At 48.0% G+C, this 26,403-nt stretch overlaps 1 long non-coding RNA gene across 1 annotated transcript in view; it reads right to left on the bottom strand.

Annotated features, from left to right (window-relative positions):
* Positions 1-26,403, bottom strand: part of LOC138301946 (uncharacterized) — a 137,808-nt gene that overhangs the window by 40,768 nt on the left and 70,637 nt on the right. The window contains exon 4 of the long non-coding RNA XR_011205182.1: positions 3,020-3,091. This is a non-coding gene — a long non-coding RNA (uncharacterized lncRNA). The remainder of the gene's footprint in view (positions 1-3,019; positions 3,092-26,403) is intronic.

The raw sequence follows: 26,403 nt of genomic DNA on the forward strand, positions 1-26,403 counted from the left end.
AAACTCCCAGACCACTGATCTTCAGGCCTTTACGATACCCACATATGAAATAATCTTGGAACAAATGAGAACAATACAAAGAACTGAGTGAAAAGGAAACAGGATCAGAATATTAGAAGATTGTGGCAAGGAAACTGTGGCTTCACAGGAACTGCTTCCTAGCCCTAAGAAGTAAATTAATATTGGTGAATATGACCTTCTGCTTCACAGGAGCTTCAAGAATGAAGATCACCAAGGGGGTGAGAGGGCTACCTTTTTTGGCAAACCTGATGATCTAGAGACTTTCACTAGCAACCTATCTCAGTCTGAAATGGAACTATAATGTATAACTAGTTTATGTTTTGCTTCATCTGCATAAACAAATATATGCTGTAGGTCTTGTACTCCCTAACTGTTTATTGTTCTAACCACCAGAAAAATCATGTAACTAGCAATCTTCCTTTCACTTCACTAGTTGCAAAATTTCACATGCTAACATGCATAATTTTACATACTAACACAAAACCACAAGACTATGTCCCTCATTATGAAGCCACAGGAGCCAACATACTGAAAGTGCTGGAGGTAGGCTTGGCCCCCTATTATGACATGTCTGCTGGGTCAGCGGAAAAGTCACATCAACATTGCAGCCGGCTCGTAATCGAGCCGGCAGCAATGTTGATGTGCAGCGGGTGTAGCAGCACCCGTCGCGCATTTCACTGCCCATAATTAGGGCAGTGAAATGCACGATGGGGCTGTGCCTGGGGGCCCCTGCACTGCCCACGCCAAGTGCATGGGCAGTGTTTACCAGTGTTTACCACCATGGACAGGCTGGTGGTTGGGGACTCATAATCCCCAGGGCAGCACTGCCCTGGGGATTATGACCGCCCGGCGGAAGCCTAGTGGTATATTGGAGGGACCGGCGGTATGACTGTGGTGAATGTGCCACAGTCGTAATACGCTGGCGGAACACCTCGAGCCTGTTGGCGGTGTTACCGCCAGTGTTCCACCGACCGCCAGGGTTGTAATGAGGGCCTATATTTTCTAATTACTATTCATATACCCAAAAATGATAACTTTCTACGTAACCGGTACCCAATTGAAATTATTAATACTAACACAATTCTATCACCAACAAGATGCAGCCCCTGCTTGTCCAGGCATATTCGCAACAAATCTGCCCTTTTATTGATGCAAACAACTCTAGCATTCAATGAGTAATAACCAGTACTCATTAGCACTCTTTGAGTCTTCTTCTGCCCCCTGCTCGACCAGGAGCATATGGCTGTATTTGCTTACCTATGTTTTCTTCATTCATACATCACGGATTGTTTTGTTATGATTGTTACGCAGACTGTACGTTGATATCACACCCTTATTAACACAAATACGGCTTCTTTTTCAGCACACAAGTGCCAGGTTTATAGGTACGTAGTGGCTGATCTGCAGCACTTTGGACCAGGTTAGATATGGGTCCTGTGGACACATTTCACATGTGCAATATGAACAGTGCATGCATCGCATGTATCCCACATTCTACTTTACCTTGAGTTAACACATCTTCTCTGTGTGAGATTTACTCCAAATGGCTAGGTTGTAACAATGCATATCTCCACAACGTGTTATTTGAGCATGGTCTGACATGTTTTTAGTTTTTGCACAACATACGAGTAAGCATGGCTTGAACCACTACAAGCATGGCCCTCTTTATTGTTTTTCCACAAAAACATGTAAGGATGCACATTTTCTCTTTTGTCGCTCTTTTCACACAGTATGCAAGAAGCACAATTTCCCTTAGGTATTTTTCACCCTGCTCTTACTTTCTTGACTATGGGATTCATTCCACCATGATTTGTGGCATGGGTTCTCTTTTTTTTGTTTCCTTAAGAAAGGAAGACTTACAGGATTGACATTAACTAGAACTGGCCCCTGATGTGTTGTGATTGGTAAGATCCCTTGAATCTGCTACTTTCATTTTCTTAGTTTCTGTGATGGACCGGGACTGATCTATTGCATATCCTATCCTCTAGGGGAGTACCATATCTTTGTCCTGATGAAGACCCCGATGATTTATGTATTGAAGGGTTGAAACGTTAAGTGCCTTTGTGTCTACCCAGATCATTCAATGCTGGATATTCAAACTCAAATGCTCTTTTATTGTATTTGTTATTGTTTCATCCTTGGGTGTTGACCCTTGTGTATACATTGTAAACACTTGTTTATTTCTGTATATTTGCATTTATTTGTCTATGGCACACTGATTTTTACTTCGCAATACGCCGTCACTTGAAACACCTTTTTGAATACTAGATCAGTCTCTTTAGATGTCTTGATGCAAAAGTATATGTGACAGGGACTCACTTTGGGTGCAGGAAATAAATGGGCTGAAGAACCCTGATCCATCCCTCCAGTCCCCGAGGGGGACAAATGAGGGAATCACGTAGGTATGCATCAGGAAGCGTACCGATGTCGGAGAAGGTAAAGAGAAGTCAGACCAAGAGCAGGAAGACGGAGAGGATGCTGACTAGAGCAGATCCAAAGGCAGACGGGATGGCGAAGGAAGAAACCAGCGTAATGGAGATGACGAGGAAAAGACTCCACAGGCAGGCGCGACGAAGGAGACGAGCCCAAGAAACAGCGGAGCCGAACAGACCGAGGCGGAGAAATGCGGGAGACGTAAATGTGGCCCGCCGCATCCCAGGAGGGACGTGGCTTGTCCAGGTAGGTAGCCGTGTTCGGGGTCAAACAACTCCAAGGCTAAGGTGGATGGGGATTGGAGGAGGGAAGGTGTGGCGGTTCAAGGGCATGCCTGATTAGGTAAGGAGGTTCACTCTAACCTCCTAGTGCACACTAACCCACGGGGAACATCCACCTGTTAACAGTGGTCGCCTTTGGGGTGAAGACAGTATGGCTTGAGAGATAAGACAGAAACAGGGTGACAGTATAGTAATTTTGGTGGCACACAAAGAACCCCCTCACCCACAAACCCCCCTGCATCTTTGCATGCACAACAAGAATTACATAAAGAAGGGACACTTACCGGACCACGTCCTTTTTGTCTTCTTACTCCTGGAGCTCGCATGTCGGTGGCTGCTGAGAGCACCAGAAAACCCTAGAGAAGAAAAGACACATAAATTGGGAAAGCGCGAAAACAAAGAAAGAACTACAAACTGGACAGATCCCAGGCATTTATGTTCGAAAACACTGTGAAAATATCAGAATAAATAGTTTATCGACTGTGTACCACCTCCCTGACTGGACTGAGTCTATCATAGAAACCTAGAACACTGTGTCCTTTGTGGCGAAACCCTATCACAGTATACTTTGTCGCATATACAACAATTTGAATGATTTATATTTTTGGTTTGATTTGTTCCAAAACTGTGTAATTTTAGGATACAACTTTTTGAAACCCATCTTCATATCTGTTTTTTGTTTGTAAAAATAGGAAATCCCTGCAGAACATTTGTTCATTTGTAGCTGTTTAATTAGGCACTGCAGTGCAAAGGGCGAAATGCCCATCAGAAAAATAAATGCAGCATGAAGTCTGCATACCCTGCTCTCCCCTGTAGAGCTGTATATAGACAAGCAATTTTATTATGCTATTTTATTATGCTTTTATTATGCTGTTTAGCTTCTCTGACTCTTTAACAAAAGAGTAAGGGCCTCAATACGAGTTTGGCTGTCCAAGGACCACCAAACCTCCGGTGGCGGTGGGACTACCGCACTCCTGGTGGTCTGACTGCCACATTACAACCCTGGTGGGCAGGCCCTTCAGAGGACCTCTGTCACTGCCAGGAAGGTGTTACCCAAAGGGTAGACAGTGGTCTGACTTTTGCTCAGCAGGGTCCCCACCATGAAAAGGCTAGTGCAAAGTCAGTGCTGTGCTGAGGGCGACAGGGGGCCCCTGCACAGCCCATGTCCATGGCGTGGGTAGTGCCGGGGGCCCTTGCAGACAGTGCTCATTCCAAGGGTGCTGGTGTGCCACGGCATTGGGAGCGGAGGCAATGCCGTGGCAATGTGTCCACCAGTCTGACCGGCAGAAACGTCGTAATACAATATTTTCCCCAGTCAGTGCGGTGGAAACATCATAATACGACTGGGGATCAGTCCGACCACCAAAGTCGTAAGGAGGCCCTAAGTCTGATCTATGTTAACTGTTATTAATTTTCTCTCTTTGCACTCGTTTAATTGCCTATTACTATTTCCTAGTAGTATTTTCTCATTTTTTTCCCTAACTTCATTTTCCTAATCTTTCCTGTCTTTCTTTTGCTCTATCGTTACAAACCTTTTGCAACTCGTTAAAATGTTTTTAAAAATATTTTATTATTTATTGTTATATAGGTTTGTAACGCTGTTTACACATTGGTATACTCATTTGCCAAAAAAATGAAATAAAAAAGAAGTATTCTTCAGTACTCAGACAATATTTTAACGCGCAAGTAAGCTTTGTACTAAACACAAGCTGGATCATGGACTGGTCGCCGGCTTACAGCTGTCAAAGTTGATTGTGCCACAATCTTATATCAAAGTACAACCAGTTTTTGTAGCCTTCGCAGTCTTCTAAGTTTTCTTTTGAAGGAAATACACTGGAAGTCACTATATAATTCCTTATCTTCCAATTCTGACGTCATAGGCCTAATAGCTGTTGTCTCAATGAGGTCAGGACGGGTGATTAGTTGAATTGCTGTTATTTCATTATTACCATGCAAGCTAGTGGCAATAGATGTCTGCAGTGTCACCATCTGAAGGAGCAATTTCAGTAACTGTGGCAGGCTTGCCAACGGCTAAAGTTGATGCTATACCATTGGTATGTTGCCGAAGTTACTGGAATAATGTACCCTGCCCTTCAATACAAGGTTAACGATTGGATAGTGTGGGCTGAATGTAAATAGAATTAGAGGGTTTCAAGAGCACCCCAACCTCTTTGGGCGATTGGAACGCCGTAGGCCCTTCAGTAGATCTTTCATTATTGATAGTCGAAAAATAATTAAGCTTCATGGTCAGAATCTGATTTTATCAGGTATGTCATCCTATCTAAATTGAGAAGAGCAGTGCTTTAAGGACTCAGACAGGTCTGGCCACAGGGGCAGTTGTTGAGTTGCCCGATTCATTGTGATATATGATTTATTGAGAACTTCCAGCTGTTTATAGACCTTCTCAAATGTGGCCGGAAGCGATTGAGAAATGGTGTCCAGGGTTTTTGGTCATGCAGGAAATGGAGGTGGAGTATTGTCACCAATAATAATCCGGCTTCCATCCAGAGATTTATAAACTTAATTAGAAACGAGAAAGGATTCATTCTTTCATCCCTCAATCCAGCCATCCACTGTTTCTCTTTTGCATCCATTCTTTCACTCATCCATCCTTTTAATTATCCTTTGGCATCCATTCATCCATTTACCCATCAACCACCTTTCACTAACCCATCTATCCACCCTTTCACTCACACATCCATATATTCACTCACTCGCTCCCCTTTGTCTGCCAAGTTCCAGACAGAAAAGGCCTATCAAGAACTTGATCCTGCTGTAGCTTCTAAAGTTGGGGGTTTATGACATCCCAGCATCCAGCCTTTCACTCACTCGTTCAATCATCCATTCATTCATCCATCTGCTGATCCATCTATTCACCCTTTTATTCCATCCATCAACCTATCCATCCATCCTTTCACTAACCCAGCCATCCTTTCTCATCATCCATCCACCCTTTCATCCATCCATTCACCCTTTCATCCATCCACTCTCCCTTCCATTCACTCATTGATTCTTTCACTTATCCATCCACACTTTCACTAACCTAGCCATCCTTTCTCATCATCCATCCACCCTTTCATCCATCCATTCACCCTTTCATCCATCCACTCTCCCTTCCATTCATTCATCGATTCTTTCACTTATCCATCCATCCATCTCTCCTTTCACTCATCCATTTGTTCTTTCACTCATCCATCCCTACATTCATTTTTTCACTCATTCATTCATCCATCCACCCATTCACTCACCCATCCACTCTTTTACTCAAACACCTATCCATCAGTCCTTTCACTCACTCATTCAACCAAACACCCACCCATTCATGTTAATTGGAGCCTTTTATCTGCCGAACTGCAGACAGAAGAGGACCATCAAGAACTTTACCCCCGATTCACTACTCTGCACAGATCAGGTAACCAGCGCTAATGTGCACCAGATGTGAAGAAGTCTAACGGAAGGCCATCAGGTGGATTACGTATTTGGATTCATATTTCACTGCATTGTCAGATTACTGTTATTACCATCAAACACCTGCATCTGCTGTTAACATTTTAATCCGATTTCCAAATTACATTATTTAAGGTATTGTGCAGAGGGGCCACCACAAGCGAAACTGCAGAAGTGCAATCAATTCTTGATCAGGTACTAAACACACAAAACACGGGATAGAGTAATACCCACAATATGACAATAGGTATTATATGGGATGTTAACACCGCGTTGAACCACCTAGGAATTATTCCATAGCTATCGAAGACGAAGATGAGTCATGGGGAATTCCATGTATTAGTGAAAGGAATTTGAGTCACAAATCAACAACAGGGCACCGTTTAGCTTTATTTGCTCTATTACATACATAGACGGTCATTACAACATTGGCGGTAAAAGCCGCTTACCGCTGTGCAGAAGACCGCCAACACACTGCCGCGGCCGTGGAATTCCGCCACAGCTATTATGACCCATAGCACGGAATCCGCCAATATTCAGACACCCACACAAGTCCGCCACAACAAAGGTCAGTGATAAACTGGCAAAAACAAAACCGACACCGTCACGCCAACAGAAATACACCCACACTATCACGACACACGAATCCACGCGGCGGTCTTTCAACCGTGGTATTCCATTGGCGGTACACACCGCCGCGCTCAAAATACACACATATCTCCAAAACACCACCACATTGGACAATTCGAAATACACACACCTGATACACATACACACACCACTTCCACACACCCATTACAATACACAACACACACCCACATCACCCACAAACCCCTACGACCACAATGACCGAGAGAGACACCACCATCAACAATACTAGCATCCACAAGCACACAACACCATCACCCACATAGCTTCCACGCACCTCACACAACGCACCACTACATATCAGCACACTTATCACCCCACACCCCACCCCACACATCACCCACACCACCCCATGGCAGGGCAAAGACACCCCAGGTTCTCGGAGGAGGAGCTCAGTGTCATGGGAGCTCAGGGTCATGGTGGAGGAAATCGTCTGGGTAGAGCCACAGCTATTCGGATCACAGGTGCAGTACACTTCCATTGCAAGGAAGATGGAGCTATGGCGCAGAATAGTGGACAGGGTCAACGCAGTGGGACAACACCCAAGAAATCGGAATGACATCAGGAAGAGGTGGAACGACCTACGGGGGAAGGTGCGTTCCGTGGTCTCAAGACACCACCTTGCGGTTAAGCGGACTGGCGGCGGACCCCCGCCTCCTCCCCCACAACTAACAACATGGGAGGAGCAGGTCTTGGCGATTCTGCATCCTGAGGGCCTTGCAGGAGTAGGTGGGGGAATGGACTATGGTAAGTCAAATCTTAACTATTACATCCCCCACCCTACCTGCATGCCATCACATACCCCCACCCTCACCCCCATCACTCCTACTCCTCACAAATGTCCCAACATCACAAACCACCCATCCCAACACCAAGCCCTGCATGCAACAACAAAGCATGGACACACATCACTAAAGCATGTCCACTTCACATACCCATACACCCCCCTAAAACATCATCACACAAGGTCCCACACAGGAATGCAAGCACTGGGGTACACGGTCACCCACCCATTGCACACCATGCCACACACAGATGTAATAAACATCCTTTTATACCCCTGCAGGACCCTACCCAACATCACCGGACAGGAGGGTCCACACATGTCCACACCACCAACAGAAGAGGCCCACAGTGATGACAGCACCTGTGTCCAACTGGATCTAGATGACCAGCCCCGCCCATCGGGGACCTCAGGACAGTCGGTTCCCATCACACAGTCACAGGCCACTACAGAGCTTCCCCCCTCTGGAAACACCAGCACAGCACCCACCCAGCGGGCCCATACCTCTGTCCCCAGGACACGTCAATCAGCAGTGTGTCCACCACTACAGGGAACCCAGGCTAACCCACCACCCCAACAACAACAGGGACCTGGGGGCAGTGGCAGTGGGCACACGGTCCAGGGGACGGAGGCCCAGGAACACAGGGGAACTGGGAGGGCTGCTGTGCGACAGGGGGAGGACAGGCCAAGGGAAGCCACTCTCCACAAGGCCCTCTTCAACATCATGGGAGCCTACCACCACTCCCAGGAGAAGATGGCAACGGTACTGGCCAAGTTTCAGGAGACCCAGCGCCTGCAGGAGGAACAGTATTTGGGTCAGGGAGGAACTCAGATCCATCAATTCCACCCTGGGCACCATCGTAGGGGTGCTGAAGGAAGTACTCAACACCAGGAGGGACACTGTGGCACTACAGGGAGCCACTGACACTAGCCTGGACGATGAACTGCCCACCACCTCCGCCGGCGCTAGTGGACAGGAGGTACCGCCACAGTACCACCACACCAGCACCCCACCCCCTGCAGAGGGAGAACCACCTCGCAAACGGTCCCTGAGTTCAAGGACAAAGACAGAGAACGATGCCAAGACCCCCGCCAAGAAATGAGACCACCCTGAATGTCATCGCTCTGTCCACTTTGTCACCCTGTCCATCCTTAAACTGTCCCAGCTCCACTTCCTATGCCCATTTGGGCAATGCACCTCTGAGACTAATAGACTGGACTCTGCCATGGACATTCCTCCGCCATCTCCCCTCACCATTTTGCTACCCCTTCCAATATGGAGCACTAAAATAAACACCCTTAAAGCACAAAACAATCTGGAGTCAGTCTGTGATTTCGGAATAGTATATTAGCAATTACTGTGGCAAAAATCTCTTTCATTTGTAATGTCAACATACCTATGTCACACAGCTGTAGTCCATGATGAATCAAAGCAGAAGTCACACTGTGGGACACACATCTGTGAAATCGTAAGGGAAAGTGACAACTCAGTGACCATACACTGGGTGAAAACGACAGACAGTAGAGAGGCAGTAGTGTTAAAGTACATTTAGTAGGCTGGTTTGTATTCTTACCTGTGTCTCACTGGAAATATTGCTGGATCACTGAGTCCCTGTTGTCCATGTCTTCTTCCTCTGCTTCCTCGTCTTCACTGTCCACAGGCTCCACAGCTGCAACAACACCGCCATCTGGACCATCCTCCTGCAGAAAAGGCACCTGTCGTCGCAAAGCTAAGTTGTGAAGCATACAGTAGGCCACAATGATCTAGCACACCTTCTTTGGTGAGTAAAATAGGGAACCACCTGTCATATGGAGACACCTGAACCTGGCCTTCAGGAGGCCGAAGGTCCGCTCGATTATCCGCCGTGTACGCCCATGTGCCTCATTGTAGCGTTCCTCTGCCCTTGTCCTGGGATTCCTCACTGGGGTCAGTAGCCATGACAGGTTGGGTTAACCAGAGTCACCTGCAAATGGCGAGGGACAACTGTTAGACACACACTAACCGGTAGGGATATCCTCAGACCCAGACAACCATTCCCACTGTCTTGCTTCCAGGTGCTCACCTAATAGCCACACACAGTGCATCTGGAGTTGACCCATCACATAAGGGATGCTGCTATTCCGCAGGATGTAGGCGTCATGCACTGAGCCAGGGAACTTGGCATTCACATGGGAGATGTACTGGTCAGCCAAACATACCATCTGTACATTCATGGAATAGTAACTCTTCTGGTTTCTGTACACCTGTTCACTCCTGCGGGTGGGGACCAAAGCCACATGGGTCCCATCAGTGGCACCTATGATGTTGGGGATATGTCCCAGGGCATAGATATCACCTTTCACTGTAGGCAAATCCTCCACCTGAGGGAAAACGATGTAGCTCTGCGTGTGTTTCAGCAGGCTGACAACACTCTGGACAACACGTTGGAAAACATAGGCTGGGACATCCCTGATGCTATGGCCACTGTTGTTTGAAATTACCCACTTGCAAGGAAATGGAGCACTGACAACACCTGCACTTGAGGGGGATTCCTGTGGAATGGCGAATAGCTGACATCAGGTCTGGCTCCAGCTGGGTACACAGTTCCCAGATTGCGGCACGGTCAAGCCTCTAGGTGATGATCACATGTCTTTCCTCCATTGTTGACAGGTCCACCAACGTCGGTACACCGGAGGATGCCGGAGTCTCCTCACATGTCCCAGCGGATGGTGCCTATGAAGGACAACAGCGAGCACAGAGTCAACCAACTCAGAGGTACGTGCCCACAGCTTACACAGAACACGAATCATAATCCAAAAAGTGGCCTGTATGTGTGTTCAGTCTAGGCCTAGGTATGTGTGATGCAGTTAAAAATGAAGCCATGTGGGCCCCTGAAATGATGGCTGCCTGACCTGTAAATTGGGACAATTGGATATGAGGTAACTGCACTGGCGTTGTACACCTTCGCGGTAGGCCGTCGAAGACCGCGGCGCAATGCTGCATTGGTTAACATTGGACCCTATGGGTCCCAGGAGCCAATGACGATGTACGCCGGCGGTGACGGTATGCACCACCGCAGACGTGACCGCCATTTTCTATCTGTTCAATAACTCGATACCTGATCTTCGACAGGAGAAGTGCTGCTGTGACCTCGGTCTGGAAGAGACAATGGCTCGTGCGTCTGGGAAAAGGGCCCCTGCCTTCTCATCGGAGGAGTTGGAGTAACTCGTGGATGGGGTCCTCCCCAGTACACGCTACTCTACGGTCCTCCAGACAAACGGGTAAGTACACTGGGAGCATGATGTATGGGCTATGCCTGTGTGGAGTGGGGTGGATGTAAGAAGGGGGGGAGATTGCGGCGTGCATGAAACAACGGTGAGTGCATGTCCACATGGAAAGGGTAGGGATGGGGGCCAATGACTGTGACGGTGCAGTTGGTAATAAGTTCCTCTTCCCCCTGTACAATTCATGTAGGTCAGCGCCCACCAGAAAAAATATATTTGGCGTGCCATTGCCAAGGACGTCCGGACCCTGGGGGTCTACCATAGACGGAGCACCCACTGCCGTAAGAGATGGGAGGACATTCGCCGCTGGATTAAGAAGACGGTGGAGGCTCAGCTGGGGATGGCCTCCCAACGTGGGAGGGGTGCCCGTCGCACTATGACCCCCCTGATGTTCAAGATCCTGGCGGTGGCGTACCCCGAGTTGGATGGGCGCTTGAGGGCATCACAGCAGCCACAAGGGGATGAGTACACTCTCATCCTGCTGATTTTGCGTGCAGTGGAGGGGTCTGGGTGGGGGAGGTGGGCTGTGGGTTTCCCTAGGCCAGGGCGAGTTCCGTAGGCAAGGTCCCTCCGTAAGGCAGGCCATGTGGCACCCCACCCCACCTCTGTAGAGTGCCAAGTACACCTAGTCATGCCCCTGTGTCATCCATGTCTGCAGATGTCATCCATAGCCTAGTAGGCCATTTCCCAGGAACTGAACAGTGGAGCCTAACAGCACGGCGTAATGCAGGGTGCTTGTGTGTCTGTTGTGTCCGCCAACGGTAGTGGTAATGCATGCACTCAACATGTCTTTCTTCTGTCGTCTCCCCCCTTTTTGTGGTCTCCCTGTTCTTGTGTGCATTAGCATCATCAGGCGGAGGAGCAGTGGCACCGGAGCACGAGGGGGCTGCATCCCACATGGCCATGGAGGGCCACACTACGGACTCGGACTTCACCAGTGAGACGGAGGGCGAGGAGAGCTCCACGGCGGGGACAGGAGCTGAGACCAGCGACGGAGCTCCCTTGTGGTGGCAGCAACATCTGTGCCCCCCCATCTACAGGTACAGCTGCCACCCCCCCCCACCAGCACCGCCCGCCCAGCAGCCCCTCAGCCTTTGCCCCGTGCCTGCTCACCCAGGAGGGTGGGCATCACCTTTGCCCCAGGCACCTCAGCCCCTGCCCCAGTCACCCCTGCTGCCCTCAGTGAGGAGGCCATTGACCTCCTCAGGTCCCTCACTGTTGGGCAGTCTACCATTTTGAATGCCATCCAGGGTGTAGAAAGGCAGTTGCAACAAACAAATGCATTCCTGGAGGGCATTCATTCTGGTCAGGCGGCCCTTCAGCGAGCTTTTCAGACTCTGGCCTCAGCACTGATGGCAGCCATTGTCCCTGTGTCTAACCTCCCCCCTCCAACTTCCTCCACCCAGACCCAATCCCCTGTACCCCAGCCTATCACAAGCACACCTACAGACCAGCATGCACACACATCAACACACAAGGGAAGCTCAGGCAAACATAAGCACCACACATCCCACAGGCACTCACACACGCTTCACACACATGCAGACATAGCAGCATCCACTGTCTCCACTGTGTCCCCCTCCTCCTTGTCTCCCTCCTCCCTCCCAGTCTTGTCTCCACTCACACATGCATGCACTACATCTACAGCCACTACTGCCATCACCAGCACACACACCACCACACCCCGCTCATGTGCAGTCACCACCCGTACTACCATTCACACGTCCCCTGTGTCCTCTCCCAGTGTGTCTGTGACGCCACCTCCCAAGATACACAAACACAGGCACACACCCACCCAACAGCCATCCACCTCACGACAGCCTCCAGCTCTTGCACCTTCACCCAAAGTCAGCAAATGAACACCTCCTACAACCACAACCTCTTCCTCCACTCCCAAATCCCCTCCAGCTACCCATCCCAGTGTCTCCAAAAAACTTTTCCTGTCCAACCTTGACCTCTTTCCCACACCTCCCCCACCCCGTCCGTCTCCTAGGTCCCGAACTAGCACCTCAGCCACAACATCTGCGGGACCAGTGGTGCCTGTAGTCACCGGAATCTGGAGTGCACCGGCCACCAGGGCAGCCAGTGTGGCACGGAGCAACAGCACGGACAGTCCCCCACCTGTCAAGCATCAAAAGTTGGCCAGTTCCCGGCGGGAGAGGGGGAAGACTCCAGCCACCAAAGCCTCTCCCAGGGGTCCCGGTGAGAGTGTGGAGTCAGCTGCGACACCTTCCAAGGTGGGGAAGGGCCACAAGAAACCAGGAAAGTCTGGGAAGAGCAGCACGGCGGAGGAGACCGCCATCATCCCCGCTGGCCAGGAGGCCACAGCCGTCATCCCCACTGGCCAGGCCGGCCATCCCCGCTGCCCAGGAGGCCACAGCTGTCATCCCCCCTGCCCAGGAGGCCACCGCCATCATCCCCCCTGGGCCAGAGAGGACCTCCAGCACAAGCTCCGCTGGGCTAGAGAGGACCGCCAGCACAAGCCCCGCTGGGGCAGAGAGGACCGCCAGCACAAGCCCCGCTGGGACAGAGAGGACCGCCAGCACAAGCCCCGCTGGGCTAGAGGGGACCGCCAGCACAAGCCCCACTGGGACAGAGAGGACCGCCAGCACAAGCCCCGCTGGGACAGAGAGGACCGCCAGCAGTCGAATCACTGCAGAGGAGCCCGCCGCTCAAAGCACCGCTGAACAGGGTCCTGCCGCTCCAAGCACCGCTGAACAGGGCACCGCCGCTACAAGCATCGCTGAACAGGGCACCGCAGCTACAAGCACCGCTGAACAGGGCACCGCCGCTCCAAGCACCGCTAAACAGGGCACCGCCGCTCCATGCACCACTGAACAGGGCACCGCCACTACAAGCACCACTGAACAGGGCACTGCCACTACAAGCACCGCTGAACAGGGCACCGCTGCTCCAAGCACCGCTGAACAGGGCACTGCCGCCTCAAGCACGGCTGGCCCATGAGCGCCAAGGGCACTGACGCTACTGAGTCCGTCACGAGCAGGATGAAGCACTCTGGGCACAATGCCCCCTCCAGAACCAGTGGAGAGATACAACCACTACCTCTGTCCTTTGCAGGATGAAGCACTCTGGGCACAATGCCCCCTCCAGAACCAGTGGAGAGATACATCCACTACCTCTGTCCTTAGCAGGATGAAGCACTCTGGGCACAATGCCCCCTCCAGAACCAGTGGAGACTGTTATCCACTTGAGAGACTGTGGCTTTGCACTCCCCAGGATTGAACAGTGGGCAACCCACCCACTTGTGAGACTTGAGAGACTGTGGCTTTGCACTCCCCAGGATTGAACAGTGGGCAACCCACCCACTTGTGAGACTTGAGAGACTATGGCTTTGCACTCCCCAGGATGGAACAGTGGGCAACCTACCACTTGTGAGACTTGAGAGACTGTGGCTTTGCACTCCCCAGGATTGAATAGTGGGCATGTGGCCCCCTCATGGATTTGACGTTGTGCACTCACCCGGCTGAGGTGCCCCCCCTTTCCCTCCCCTGAGGTGCCTGTTTTCTTGCTCTCTGATGCCCCTGCAGTGTTCTCCCCGTCATGGTCGGGGATCTTGTGTGGGCCTCGCCCATACCGTTTGGGCCCAGTGTTCCACGGACTTAATTGGAGCACTACCTGGACTACTATGCTTGGTGTATATTTTGTTTATGGTGTATATATATATATTTTTGCCTACTTGATTTTAATATATTACAATGGTTACACTCATTTTCTTTTGTCTTTGCATTATTCCGGAGGGCTTGGGGGGTGTAACTATCATGTATTAATATGTATTAGTGTGTGTGTTGTAGTGGGTGAGGGTGGGGGTGGGGGTGTTGCATGTGGGTGTCCCTGTTTTTTCCCTCCTGCCTTCCCCCTCCCCCTCCCCTGTGTCGTAGGTGCAGTACTCACCGTGGTCTTCGCCGCTGGCGTTCGTGCTCCTAGTAGAGGAGCAGGAAGACTATCGCAGGGAGAATATGGAGTTCCGGCTCCATGGTGTCCTGGTTCATCGTGGGGTGTGTAGAGGTGAGCGTTTTCCCTTCGAAATCCTGTGTCCGCCCTGTTTTTGTCCGCGGTGAATCCGCCCCGGAAAAGGTGGTGGATTGGTAAGTTGTGATACTGTGGGCGTTACTGTCTTTCGCCTGTCTGTTGGCAGTGACCGCCACGCTGTTTGTTTGTACCGCCGTTGCGGTCGGAGTGTTAAAGTGGCTGTCTTTGTTGGCGGTTTCCACCACGGGTGTAATTGCAAATTTTTTACCGCCGGCCTGTTAGCGGTCTTACCACCGCTTTAACACCGACCTCCAGGGTTGTAATGGCCAGTTTTTACTTTAATGAAAGAAAACAAAGAAACAACATAATGTGCTCGTGTGGGGAGGCAGGCAAGAGATAAATCAAGGAATAGCAAGAGTTATATTTAGTACAGTGAGTCTGTGTCTCCTCAAAGCAATACAACAAAGAACAGTAACACTGAGAGGACTGAATTAGGGTTGGGGCATGGGGTGGGGATGTAAGCATATACTGCAGGAAATGCGAAGATTTATATGTGGAGGGGGCAAAGGGATGGCATGATGCTGTGACATTGTGAGGCTAGTACATAGCGGAGTAGTCAACAGGTGATAAGATGGTGTGTTTTAGGAGAAAAGGAGATGAGGGGTATGATGTCTCATAAGCCTAGGGTGGGGGTGGTGAGAGGAGGTGGAGGTGAACATGATCAATGAAGTCTCAAGCTGAGGGCATCAGCATGATAGAGTCTGGAGGAGGCCACCTGAGGTTGTGAGATACACAAACTTTGACAATAGCATGTCCCATTCAGGAGAAATTGGGTGCCTGCGAATGTCACATGCCTCTTCATAGCAGAAAGCTGTACTCGCTGCAGTTCCCCATTTTCTCATGGCGCCCTGCCACGTTTCTGAGGGCGGAGCTGTTGAGCCCTTCCAATGTAGTGCAAGTGTTCTTTTGGCCAATGACAGGGCTAGACTTACATAGCGTGTGCTGACAATATGTTGTTTCCTGTATTTAAAAATGCAGATGTCGCAGTTCTCCCAAGAGTTTAGTTCTGTGAGCTGGTTAACCTCCCGCAGAGTGGTATATATGCCTTGGAAATAGGCGTTGAGAGCAGGGCAAAACCATAACCTATGTTGGAGATCAGTGTTACTCAAATGACATTTGTGCCAGGCCAGATTTGCAGTTGGGAAATGCCTGTTGAGTTGCGTGGGAATTAAATATGCCCGGTGTAAAATATGAAACTGTTTGTTCTTGAACCTTGTGTTTCTTGAAACTGTGTGTGTAAAGGCCAGCACCTGGGCCCACTCCTTATCATTCAATACCCTAGCAATTTCGTCCTCCCATTGGTGTGAAGGGGACTCAGTGAGGCACCAGTATGTCCACGAATCACTTTATACACGCATGTGGCCAGCTGCCGTCCCTCCCCCATGGTGAGCATCACTTGTAACACAGCATGGATGGGGGTTCCTTGTCCGTAGTCTGCCATAACTTAAAGCAGGTATTATGGAGTTGATGACAAGTAAGGAACTGCCCGGCTGGGAGGCCAAAGTCTGCCTGGAGTTGTGCAAAAGAGAGAAGATGACCCTCGGAAATTAAGTCCTTGGCTGTGGTAATAGAACGCTGCTGCCAGCTTTGTAGCACTGCAACAGAGTAAATGTCTGGGTATTTTGGAAGATCTACAAGGGGGGAACCCAAAGCATGTAGAAGGTCATGACGTGTGAGGATGCCAGTCCAGTTAATACATTTGGAAGCAATGCTGACTTGGACCGAGCGAGGAGGGTCCAGTGTCCACCGTGGGAGTAGAATGCCTCTGATTGCGCTGAGAGTGAGGAGTGGGGAATGGTGGCAGGTTTCACCCAGATTGCGATAGGGTATCCGCCTGGTCACCCCTTGAAGTTGGGCTGCCAGAAAGTACACTTCTAAGAAAGGGGCGCCCAGTCTGCCCTCACTTGTGAGTAATGTAGATTTTCCTAGTAATTTATGACGGAAAGTCTTAATTTTATTAAAGGCACGGAGGCAAATATTATGCATTCTTTTCTTACTATATTTTAAACAGCAGCAGTTAAGAACTACAACTCCTAAAAGGACTAGTAACAGGCTAGCCAATGGGAGTAAAAAAGAGTCAAACGTTGGACCAATAAGGGGACACCACGACCATAGAAGCTACCCTTGACTGCAAGCAGCCCTCTTTTCTTGAGCGAGCAGATCAAACAGATTCATAGAACAAAGGGTAAATAAATCCTATAATTGCCGAGGCGAGAGATACGGAGAAGAAGTCCTGAACACGGGCAACCAGCCAGGAAAATGTTGGTGTAGGATGGAGGTCCTGAAGAGCCTGTAGAGATGAATCCTGAAGTCCTGCCTTGACGAGAGAGGAAATGGAGGAACTGGAATTGTTCTTTTTGTGAACGAGAAAAAGGGAACTGATGAAACCGGAGGAATCGGGGAGGCAAGGTTGGATCGTGTTTTTGTCTAAGAGCGATTGAATTTCTGAAGTAATGAGAGAGGACATTAGAAGAGAGAATCTTGGAGGGGGGAAGATGGGACTGGAAATGAGGGGAAAAGAGCTCGATGTAATAACCCTGCACAGTGCTTAGAACCCAAAGGTCTGATGAAATTGACCTCCATTTTGGAAGGAAATAACATAACCGTCCGCCCACGGGAAGGCCAGAAAATTGGCTTACCTTGTGAATTGCCGGATCTGGTGTAATGGTGTCCACGGCTGCGGAAGCCTCTTGACCTTTGCGGATAAAACTGCAGTTTAAACTCCTGTCCATAGGAATTGAAGGAGTTGGAGGAGCCTCTTGCGCCCTGGTTTCTTTACGCCCGGCCGGTAAGGCGGCTCCTGTCTCTACCGGCCCATGCAAAAACCCGTTGGTTAAAAACCTTTTTTAAAGATTGTTGAGCCTTGTCTAAAGACGAAAAAGTGGTCACATAACGGCTGAGGTCCTTAATAAAAGAGTCGCCAAATAGTTTGCCGTCAGCCTAGATGCCAGGATCCAAAGTGGCTAGATTAGCTAGCTTAGGATCCATTTTTAAAAGGGGACCCTTCCGTCTCTCATGGATAATTGCTGAATTGGCGTTCCCTAAGAGGCAGAAGGCTCTTTGAGTCCAAAGTGAAAGATCTGATGGATCAATTGGAGAATTATCCAGTCTGGCTGATTCCGCTAAATCGAAAATCCAAGCCAGGGGCCCCACCACATCCAGAAGTTTGTCCTGGCAAGTCGCCCAGGCCTTATCAACCTCTTTGCGGGGATCGTTGCCAAATTTTGTGAAAAAGGTTATGAGGGACTGATCAATAGCAGGAGTGGCGGTTATATTAGATTCTAAGGAAGGTCTAGGGCATTCTGATCTCAGCTTTGCATGTGTCTGTTTGTCCAGAGGGAAGCGCAGACGGGATGAAATGTAATCTCCTACGTGCTCAGAAGGAAGCCACTCAGTAGAGTTAGGGTGGTGTATCAGGGAGGGGTCAAACATAGGAACACCCTCTGAATCAACAATGTTGGGAGAAGAATCACTCAGTGAGAGTTTTGGGTGTTTGGAGTGAGGCGAGGATGGAGGAAAGATGTCATCAGGATTGTCAGAATGAGACAAATCGTCCATGTCCTCATCATGGGTGTCAAACTTTTTTGAAACAATAATCTTTTTTGCCGTGTCAATATGTTTCGATTAAAATTTACATTTTGAATGAGAAGAAGAAAGTTTCTTAGTAATATTCCCCTCCTTCACAGGAGGCCTGGGAGGAATCAAGTCCTCAGTCTGTTGTGAGGCAACCTCACTGTCCAATTGAGCGCCTTTACCAGGTCTAGCCGTAGCCTGCTTACGTTTTCTGCCTTCCCCCGCAGAATGGGCCAGAGAATTGGACACCATGGACTTTACCGTATTCTCAATGTTCTCAGACATTTTTTCCAGTGATTCTTGTAAAGCATGTTTCATTGATGACTGGATAAACATATTTAAATCCTGTTTGAAAACTTCCTCATCCTCGTTTCCAAACTATCAGAATCCATAGATAATAAATAAGAAATAATTTATGCCAATAAACATGTAAAAATATACAGAAAAATACAGAGAAAAGAGAGTAAACAGTGGTAAAGAGAAATTTCTGGTTAGGAGAGGGTTAACTATGCTGAACAACAGGCTCTCCGGCGATAACCACTCCCCGAGGGCTGAGCAGTAGCAGGAAGCTGGATAATGGAGAAGCTGCACCCCCAAACACTAGAGCTCGGACCGCAGAGGAAACAGCGCAGTCAACCGAGCAGCTGTAAAGGAACCAGAGGAAAGGGAGAGCGTCGCCGGCAGCGAAACAAGGAAAAAACCTCCCGCAGAAGTCAGACTCGTGAATGAACGCGGCGTGCTGAGTGAAGCCGGCAGGAGACGGTAATAGAACCCGCGGTGGTTACAGAAAGGAGTGCGCGCGAAGGAGGCGACCGAGGAGGGGGGCAAGGAATAAAAGTGCCAAACGGTGACAAAAAATATTATTGAAAGCCTATAAAGTAACAATGGATAAATGCAACAGAAGTAAAATACAAATATTATTATAAACACACTAGAAGAGAACCATGAAAGAGTACTTATCTTGACTGCGAGCAGCAAGAAAAGAGGGCTGCTTGCTGTCAAGGGTAGACTTTATGGTCGTGGTTTCCCCTTATTGGTCCAATGTTTGACTCTTTTTTACTCCCATTGGCTAGCCTGTTGCTAGTCCTTTTGGGAGTTGTAGTTCTTGACAGCTGCTGTTTAAAATAAAGTAAGAAAAGAATGCATAATAGAGCCTGCGGTCTTGACATAAAATTACAGGTTCCACAGTACTATTCAGCAGTGGCCATTCCCACAAATGAGTTCTGTAAACTGGGAGTCAAGGTCCCAAATGAAGTGGTGGGGGAGTCACCGGAAAGTTAGTAAAATAATACAGGTGGCGAGGCAGGACCACCATCTTTGATAGACAATCCTCCCCATATTGGGTACTTTGGTCCAAAAGGATACTAAAGGTTTTAAAAACCCGGGACGTAGATTGCCGTCAAGCAGATCGGCAGGAGAGTGGTATAGGCAGATTCCGAAATATCGGACTGCAGCACTCTGCTAGGTGAGAGCGATGCCATTTATAGTGATGGCCTGGGAGGTCAGATTATCATGCAGTGGGTAACTGCAAGACTTGCTCCATCTGACCTTGAAGCCAGATATTCCAGTGAATGATTGCAGCGTGGTTTGAATATTAATAGGGTCTAACCAAGTATTGCAGAGGAAAAGGAGTAGATCATCTGCGTAAAGTGATACCACATGTGTCGTATCTGCGAGGGGGATAACCCCAGTGTGCACCATCTCGTGGAGCCTAATAGCCAGGGGCTCCATGGCCATCGCAAAAAGTAGAGGGGAAAGCGGGTACCCCTGTCTCATTTTGCGCCACCAGGAAAGACTCTCTAGATGATTAGTCCCACTTGGACCCGTGAGTGAGGATTCGTGTACAGAAGTCGAGTGCAAACCAGATGGCAGTTGCCAAAGCCCATTTGTGTAAGCACGCAGAAGAGATAAGTCTAGTACAGAGAGTCAAATGCCTTCTCACCACCAGGCAGACCGAAAAGGGATAACACTCCCTCAGCTGGTCCTGAACATGGAAAAGGCACCAGAGATTATGTGAAACGCTGCACCCGGGGACAAACCCTTTATGGTCTGGGTGGATGAGTTCTGGCATGACCTGTGCATATCGAGCAGACAGTATCTTTCCCAGAATTTTAAATTCCGTTCCCAGGATAGCAACGTCCACGATCGGCAGGGTCGTGGTGAGGCTTAAGGATAGAGATTAGTAAAGACTCCCGTAAAGAGGGAGCCAGTTTGCCCAGCTGAAGGATCACACTGTGCATGTGAGTTAAACGAGGTGCAAAAACCTCAGCATATGTGCTGCAGTATTCTATAGGGAGTCCATCAAGGCCTCGGGTTTTATTCCGGGCTAAGTCATGAATCGCCTGCTTAATGTCTGCTGATGTTATAACCATGTCCAAGGTGTCCTGTGTTGTTGTGTTGATGCTTGATATGGAGAGATGGTTAAGGAATGGCTCGTTAGTGCCCCCATGGTCTATGCAGGGCACTCTAATTGTGGTAATAATAGTTGTGGAATTCTGTAAGGATGCCACATTGCATGTGAAGTACTGTTCCAGAGGGGGAACATAGTTCAAGAATAAGGGTTTTCCACTGCTCCGGGTAGATCAGCCAAGTGAGAAGACGCCCCTATTTAATAGCTTCCATTTGAGTTTTAGCCACATATGCAGTAAGACTAAAGCATTGCAGGTGCTCCAAGAGGGAGGCATGTTCACTTTTAACGTCTGCCAGCGCAGAGCAATGGGAAGCGCCCTGTTCGGCCTGGAGCTCTAACAAGGGCAGGCGCTGTTCTGCCTCTCTGATTTCCCTGTCCAGTGTACGGCGCACTCCAACCACTTCCTGAAGGCAAAAACTGTGGGTGACAACCTTGAAGGCATCCCACTCAAGACGTTTGTTGGAAGCAGTGCCAGCTTTTTAATTGAAGAATATTGGTTCTCTAGGAATCCTGAATTGCTGGGTTTTCTAGGCAACAACATAGCAGATGCTAGGTGGGGGTTGTTGGGAGGGGTATTCCCCAGTGCAGATCTGTAGTGTGGACATTGTGATCAGCTACCACGTAACCCAAATAATCTGTAATATGGACGGAAGGTGCAAGTGTCTGGGGCCGCATTATGCCGTCTAGGTGCACAAATAGGTCATGAGGTACGGAAAAGAAGGAATATATTCAGGGTCCTCTAGGCATCTACTAACACCCAATGCCTTGCCCAATTTATTAATCAGTCTGTCTGAATGTAAGGGGGAAGAGTGGTAGTGGAGAGTGGGAACGATCCAATTATAGGTTAAGAACACAGTTGTATTCACCTCCGAGAATCCATGGCAGATGGATTAGCCTGAGAGTGTCATCCAGAAGGATTCTTGATCAACAATGGGGGCATACATACTTCCAAGTAAGATGGGCAGGCTATTGAGGCAGCCTTTAAGATGTACACATCACCCTTCTTCGTCAATTATACTATTGGTAGCTTAGTATGTAATCGCTGGCTCCGGTCCCTACTAGCGTACCCCTGGCGTATGCTGAGTATGTGGTGGCATAGATTGAACAGTGCCATTGGTTTTGAGGCCTGGGCAGTTCTGAGAGGGTGGTGTGTGTCTCTGAAGTACAGCTATGTGGGGATGATGTTGTTTGATATAGGAGTATCTTGAGTATCGTTTGAGGTGATGGGGCATGCCCTTAACATTGATGGTGTGGAATTTAGTGGAAATCAAGGGTGCCATTTTGTGAGTAGTGAAAACAAGGGTAGTACCTGTGTCCACGGGGAGAGAGATGACTCCTCAGAAGCTCTTTACGAGGGTCAGGAGGGACCATAAAAAACCCTAAGCTCATCACATGACAGCTGGTGGGAGCTGGAAAAAACAGGCCCCATCTTAGAAAGGGCATCAGGCGAGGGCGCGTTATCATGCTGCACCTTGCTGTGCTGCTAGCTTCACCTTGTGTACTTGTACATAAAAAATGAACAAGCTAAACAATATGATACAAATTCCTAAACCCGACCCCAACAATGTCAATAAGTGCAAAGGGTGCCCCGGAAGGGCCTGCCGGAAATCTTGAGCTGCTACTTTCATCAGATGGCCATACCAGAAGGAACTGGAGCTAAGAAGAGGCATTGGCTATTTTAAAATGTGTACCTGAAAGAATCAGTGCACACAGGTTATGTGAGCTAAAATCTCAAACGTGCCTCCAAAAATAGCAAATTGAAGGCAGCCCCCTCATTAGCTTACTGGAGCTGTGGGAGAACACTTGAACCATAACTGTAAAAAGCAGAAGAAGGTGCAAAACGGCCAAGAGCAGGCTGTAGCTGAACAAAGAATCACAAAATTAAAACAGCAATAATTCAAAGAAAGGGCTATTTACATTAGCTATGCAAATAGTAATACATCAAAAGGTATATAGACACAGGTTCAAGCCCCATGTGAATCAAAAAGATTAAACACAGAGAATTTGACGTCCTGCACATCAATTATGGAACACACACTTGTTTGTTGTACAGTTTCATTTAAGAATATCATTTGTACAGGTATCAGGCATGCTCTAAATAAAGCTTCCGTCCCCCTTATTTGCCAATGTCTAGATCCCCACACACTTTTTAAGTCAATCGACTTTAGCCAATATTCATAGCCTTCTATAATGAGCCGGGAAACAAAGGATTTCGAATATATATATTTTTTATTCGTCAATAATATGTGTATGTCCCTAGTAGGTGGCAATTTAAAATAATACGACTCAACATTTCTAACATCATGCCCAGAAAAATACCTAAACTTTTCAGAATAAGTTTTAGAACTCCCTTGTGACGGAGTCGGACAATGTACCCATTGTGTATAGTTAAAAACAATTTTTGGGGTACTTGCTTTGTGTATAAAATGGTGCCCATGATAATTATAGCAAAACATATCACCACATCTTTGTTGTCAAATACAGTATAATACTGCAATTCAGTCATCATAGAATCAACTGTTTTCACATTCCAATCATCAGAAACAATGCCTGGTAATATTATATCGTTCATAGGAAGTTTGAACGTATATGGTATCTGAATAACCTCGTGGGACCGTATATATCAAATATTACTTTGTCCCAAACAATCCCAGCAGGAATTGGTATTGTGGAAATATTCTCTCTTCGGACCTTGTGTGATGAAAAATGTGGTTTTAGGACCTCATCCACCAATTCAACTGTGAAGTTTTCAGGAAGAAAGTGTCCGTGTATTAACAAAAAGAAAGTTATGACAAAACCAATCCAAAGTAGGAAAGCTATTATAGTCAAAGAAAGCCATAGATAGTTAAATGGAAAAACAAAGTATGTTATTTTAAGCCAGATCAATAGCTTACGTGCGTTTGACAGTTCAGGTGTCGAAGAGGCGAATGAGTCTGAGATATTATCAGTGGTGTCGGCAAAATATCCAGAAATAGTCTGCGCAAAAACTGGAGCTGTGTTTACTGGTGGAGTTGATGTTTCTAGTGGTGGCATTGAATAAATGGCACCATCTGTCTGTGTTGATGCTGTATCAAATCGATCAACTGTCTCGGTATTATTAAATGTTAGTGGAACCAATGCAAGATCATTTTCCACCCTCCCCAAGGTCGGAGATGTATCAGTGTTGCTGCTTACAATTTGTAGAGGAACTTCTTGCCCAGTAGTGAGCGGTATTCAGGAACTACCGGTTGTTCCTCTTGGTCTGCTGTGCAGGATCGGCCACATGGTGTAGTTTGACATTGTCGATGGAGACAAAATGATTTTCCTTGGCACCTGCCAACGGCAGTAGAATGACAGTTCTGGTACCATGTGTCCCCAAGACTGGGACCGGTGCTCGATAGGAAGGATCAAACTCTTTTTTTCACAGCGACCTTTTCACGTACTAGATCCCCAACTCTAGGAATCCAGCTGGTAGATGTTACTGGTATATCCTTAATTCCTATGGAGGCAGCATTGCCAGGAGAATTGTCATCACTGAACTGTTGTAATTCCTATAAGACAGTGACATGATCATTTATGTCAAAAGGTGTTTCTGCCGCCTCCACACCAGGGCCATCAAGATCTGGAACATACATTTGAGTTCCGAACAGGCATTCATATGAAGTCCGACCCCCAGGGACCTTCTAGGCAGATTGTTAAATGCTCTCTGAACTCCATACAGGTACCTAAGACTCTGGCTGTTAAGGATTGCTTTAAATAATGGTTTAATCGATCCACAACACTATTTCCCTCAGGATGAAATGGAGACGAGTACTGGAGTTGGACCCCCATTGAAGCCATGGTGTCCCTGAAAGCCCTTGAGGTGAAAGCAGGGCCCTGGTCCAAGTGGAAAGCCAAAAATGCATATGTACCGATAAAGACTCGCAAATCTTTAATAACGGTCCGAGCATCAGCCGAGCCTTGTGGCCACACCCATAGAAATCTGGAGCAGGAGTCAACAGCGACGAGAATGTATTTGTATGCACTTTCCGGTGTTAGGGGACCACAATGGTCCAAGTACACACATTGTAAAGGTTTGTTGGAAATTAAGAGGGGTGTCTTCGGTGGGCGCTTAGCGGTGGAAACTTTAATTTGTTGACAGATTTCACAACAAAGGACATACTGTTTGGCCACTTTGTAGAGGCCTGGCCACCAATAGCGAGCTTGTAAGAGTGATATTGTAGCCGCCACACCAGCATGAGCAGATGCTGCCACTTCATGTGCTGCTTTAATCAACTCTGGTCTTGTATTTTTAATGGGACTATCTCTCACACCTACGCCTGGTATCGTAACCTCAGCGTTCAGGCGATCTCCCATTTGGTAGAAATATTTAGCTGGAAATGTTTTAGGTTAGGGCGTACCATCAGCCGTAGCTTTTACGGCAGCCCATATGTCCGAGTCCAGTTTTGTACTTAAATGGGTTACTGCAGCTACAGCAGTCGTAGCTACTGCTGACTTTGCGGCTTCATTAGCCAGTTTGTTTACAGCCACGTGTATTCCAACGCACTGGTGTCCAAGTGTATGCACAACATGGACATTTGGTAGAGTTTCTTTTAGATCTACTACCTTCCCCCACAGTAATCTGTGTTTTATGGTGTTGCCTTTAGAATTTCTGAACCCATTATGGCACCAGTAATGCAAGTATTCATTGAAGGACTGGACGCAATAGTACGAATCACAAACAATCAGTGTTGGCTGCGCAGGATCTGTATTTTCCAGTGCCATGAACAGAGCTTTTAGCTCTGCCAATTGTGCTGTGCAGTCCCCAAGGGTTTGTGTGTATGTGTGTAGGGGACAAAAGTTATTGTCCTCCTTATAGCCACTTACGACTGCGCAAGCAGCAGAATATTGGTGCCTTGTGCCAATTGCTGGTTGTGCAGAGCCATCAGTATACATGACTCTATGATATTGTTGGATATGCAGTGTGTTTGCTGGATTTGGGTACTCTAGTTCGTACTGCAAAAATTCTTGTTTTGTAATCTTGGGTCAAAAATGTAGTCTACATCAGCGGCTGTCAAAGACGCGGCCCATTGTATCCAACGTGGATGCAATGCTTTTGCATTTGGAACATTAGCTTTTGTGATAGCCTCTAGAGCTGGGATTGGGAAACAACATTTATGTGTTTGCCCTGAGCTAGAGGGTTTTCTTTCATGACAGCTGTTTGTACAGCAGTGAATATTTTCTCTGTAGGAGCAAAACGTTCTGCTGCTGAGTACAAGTGAGATTTATATGCAATCGGGACCATTTCACCTTCATTAAATGTCACATAGGTGAAACCGATGGCACCAGCAATTACTCTGATAACCAAGTGTGCCTTGTGTGTAGATGTTGTGCTGCAAGCATGTCTGTCTGCAGATCTCTGAGAATGAGTGTATGTTCAATTGTCCAAAATTTACTGGAGAAATCAGGACGTATCAAATCATATAAAGGTTTTATGCGTGTGGCATAATCTGGAATGTAAGTTCTGCCAAAAT

Source organism: Pleurodeles waltl, chromosome 6, assembly GCF_031143425.1.
Source record: "Pleurodeles waltl isolate 20211129_DDA chromosome 6, aPleWal1.hap1.20221129, whole genome shotgun sequence".
Taxonomy (NCBI): Eukaryota; Metazoa; Chordata; class Amphibia; order Caudata; family Salamandridae; genus Pleurodeles; species Pleurodeles waltl.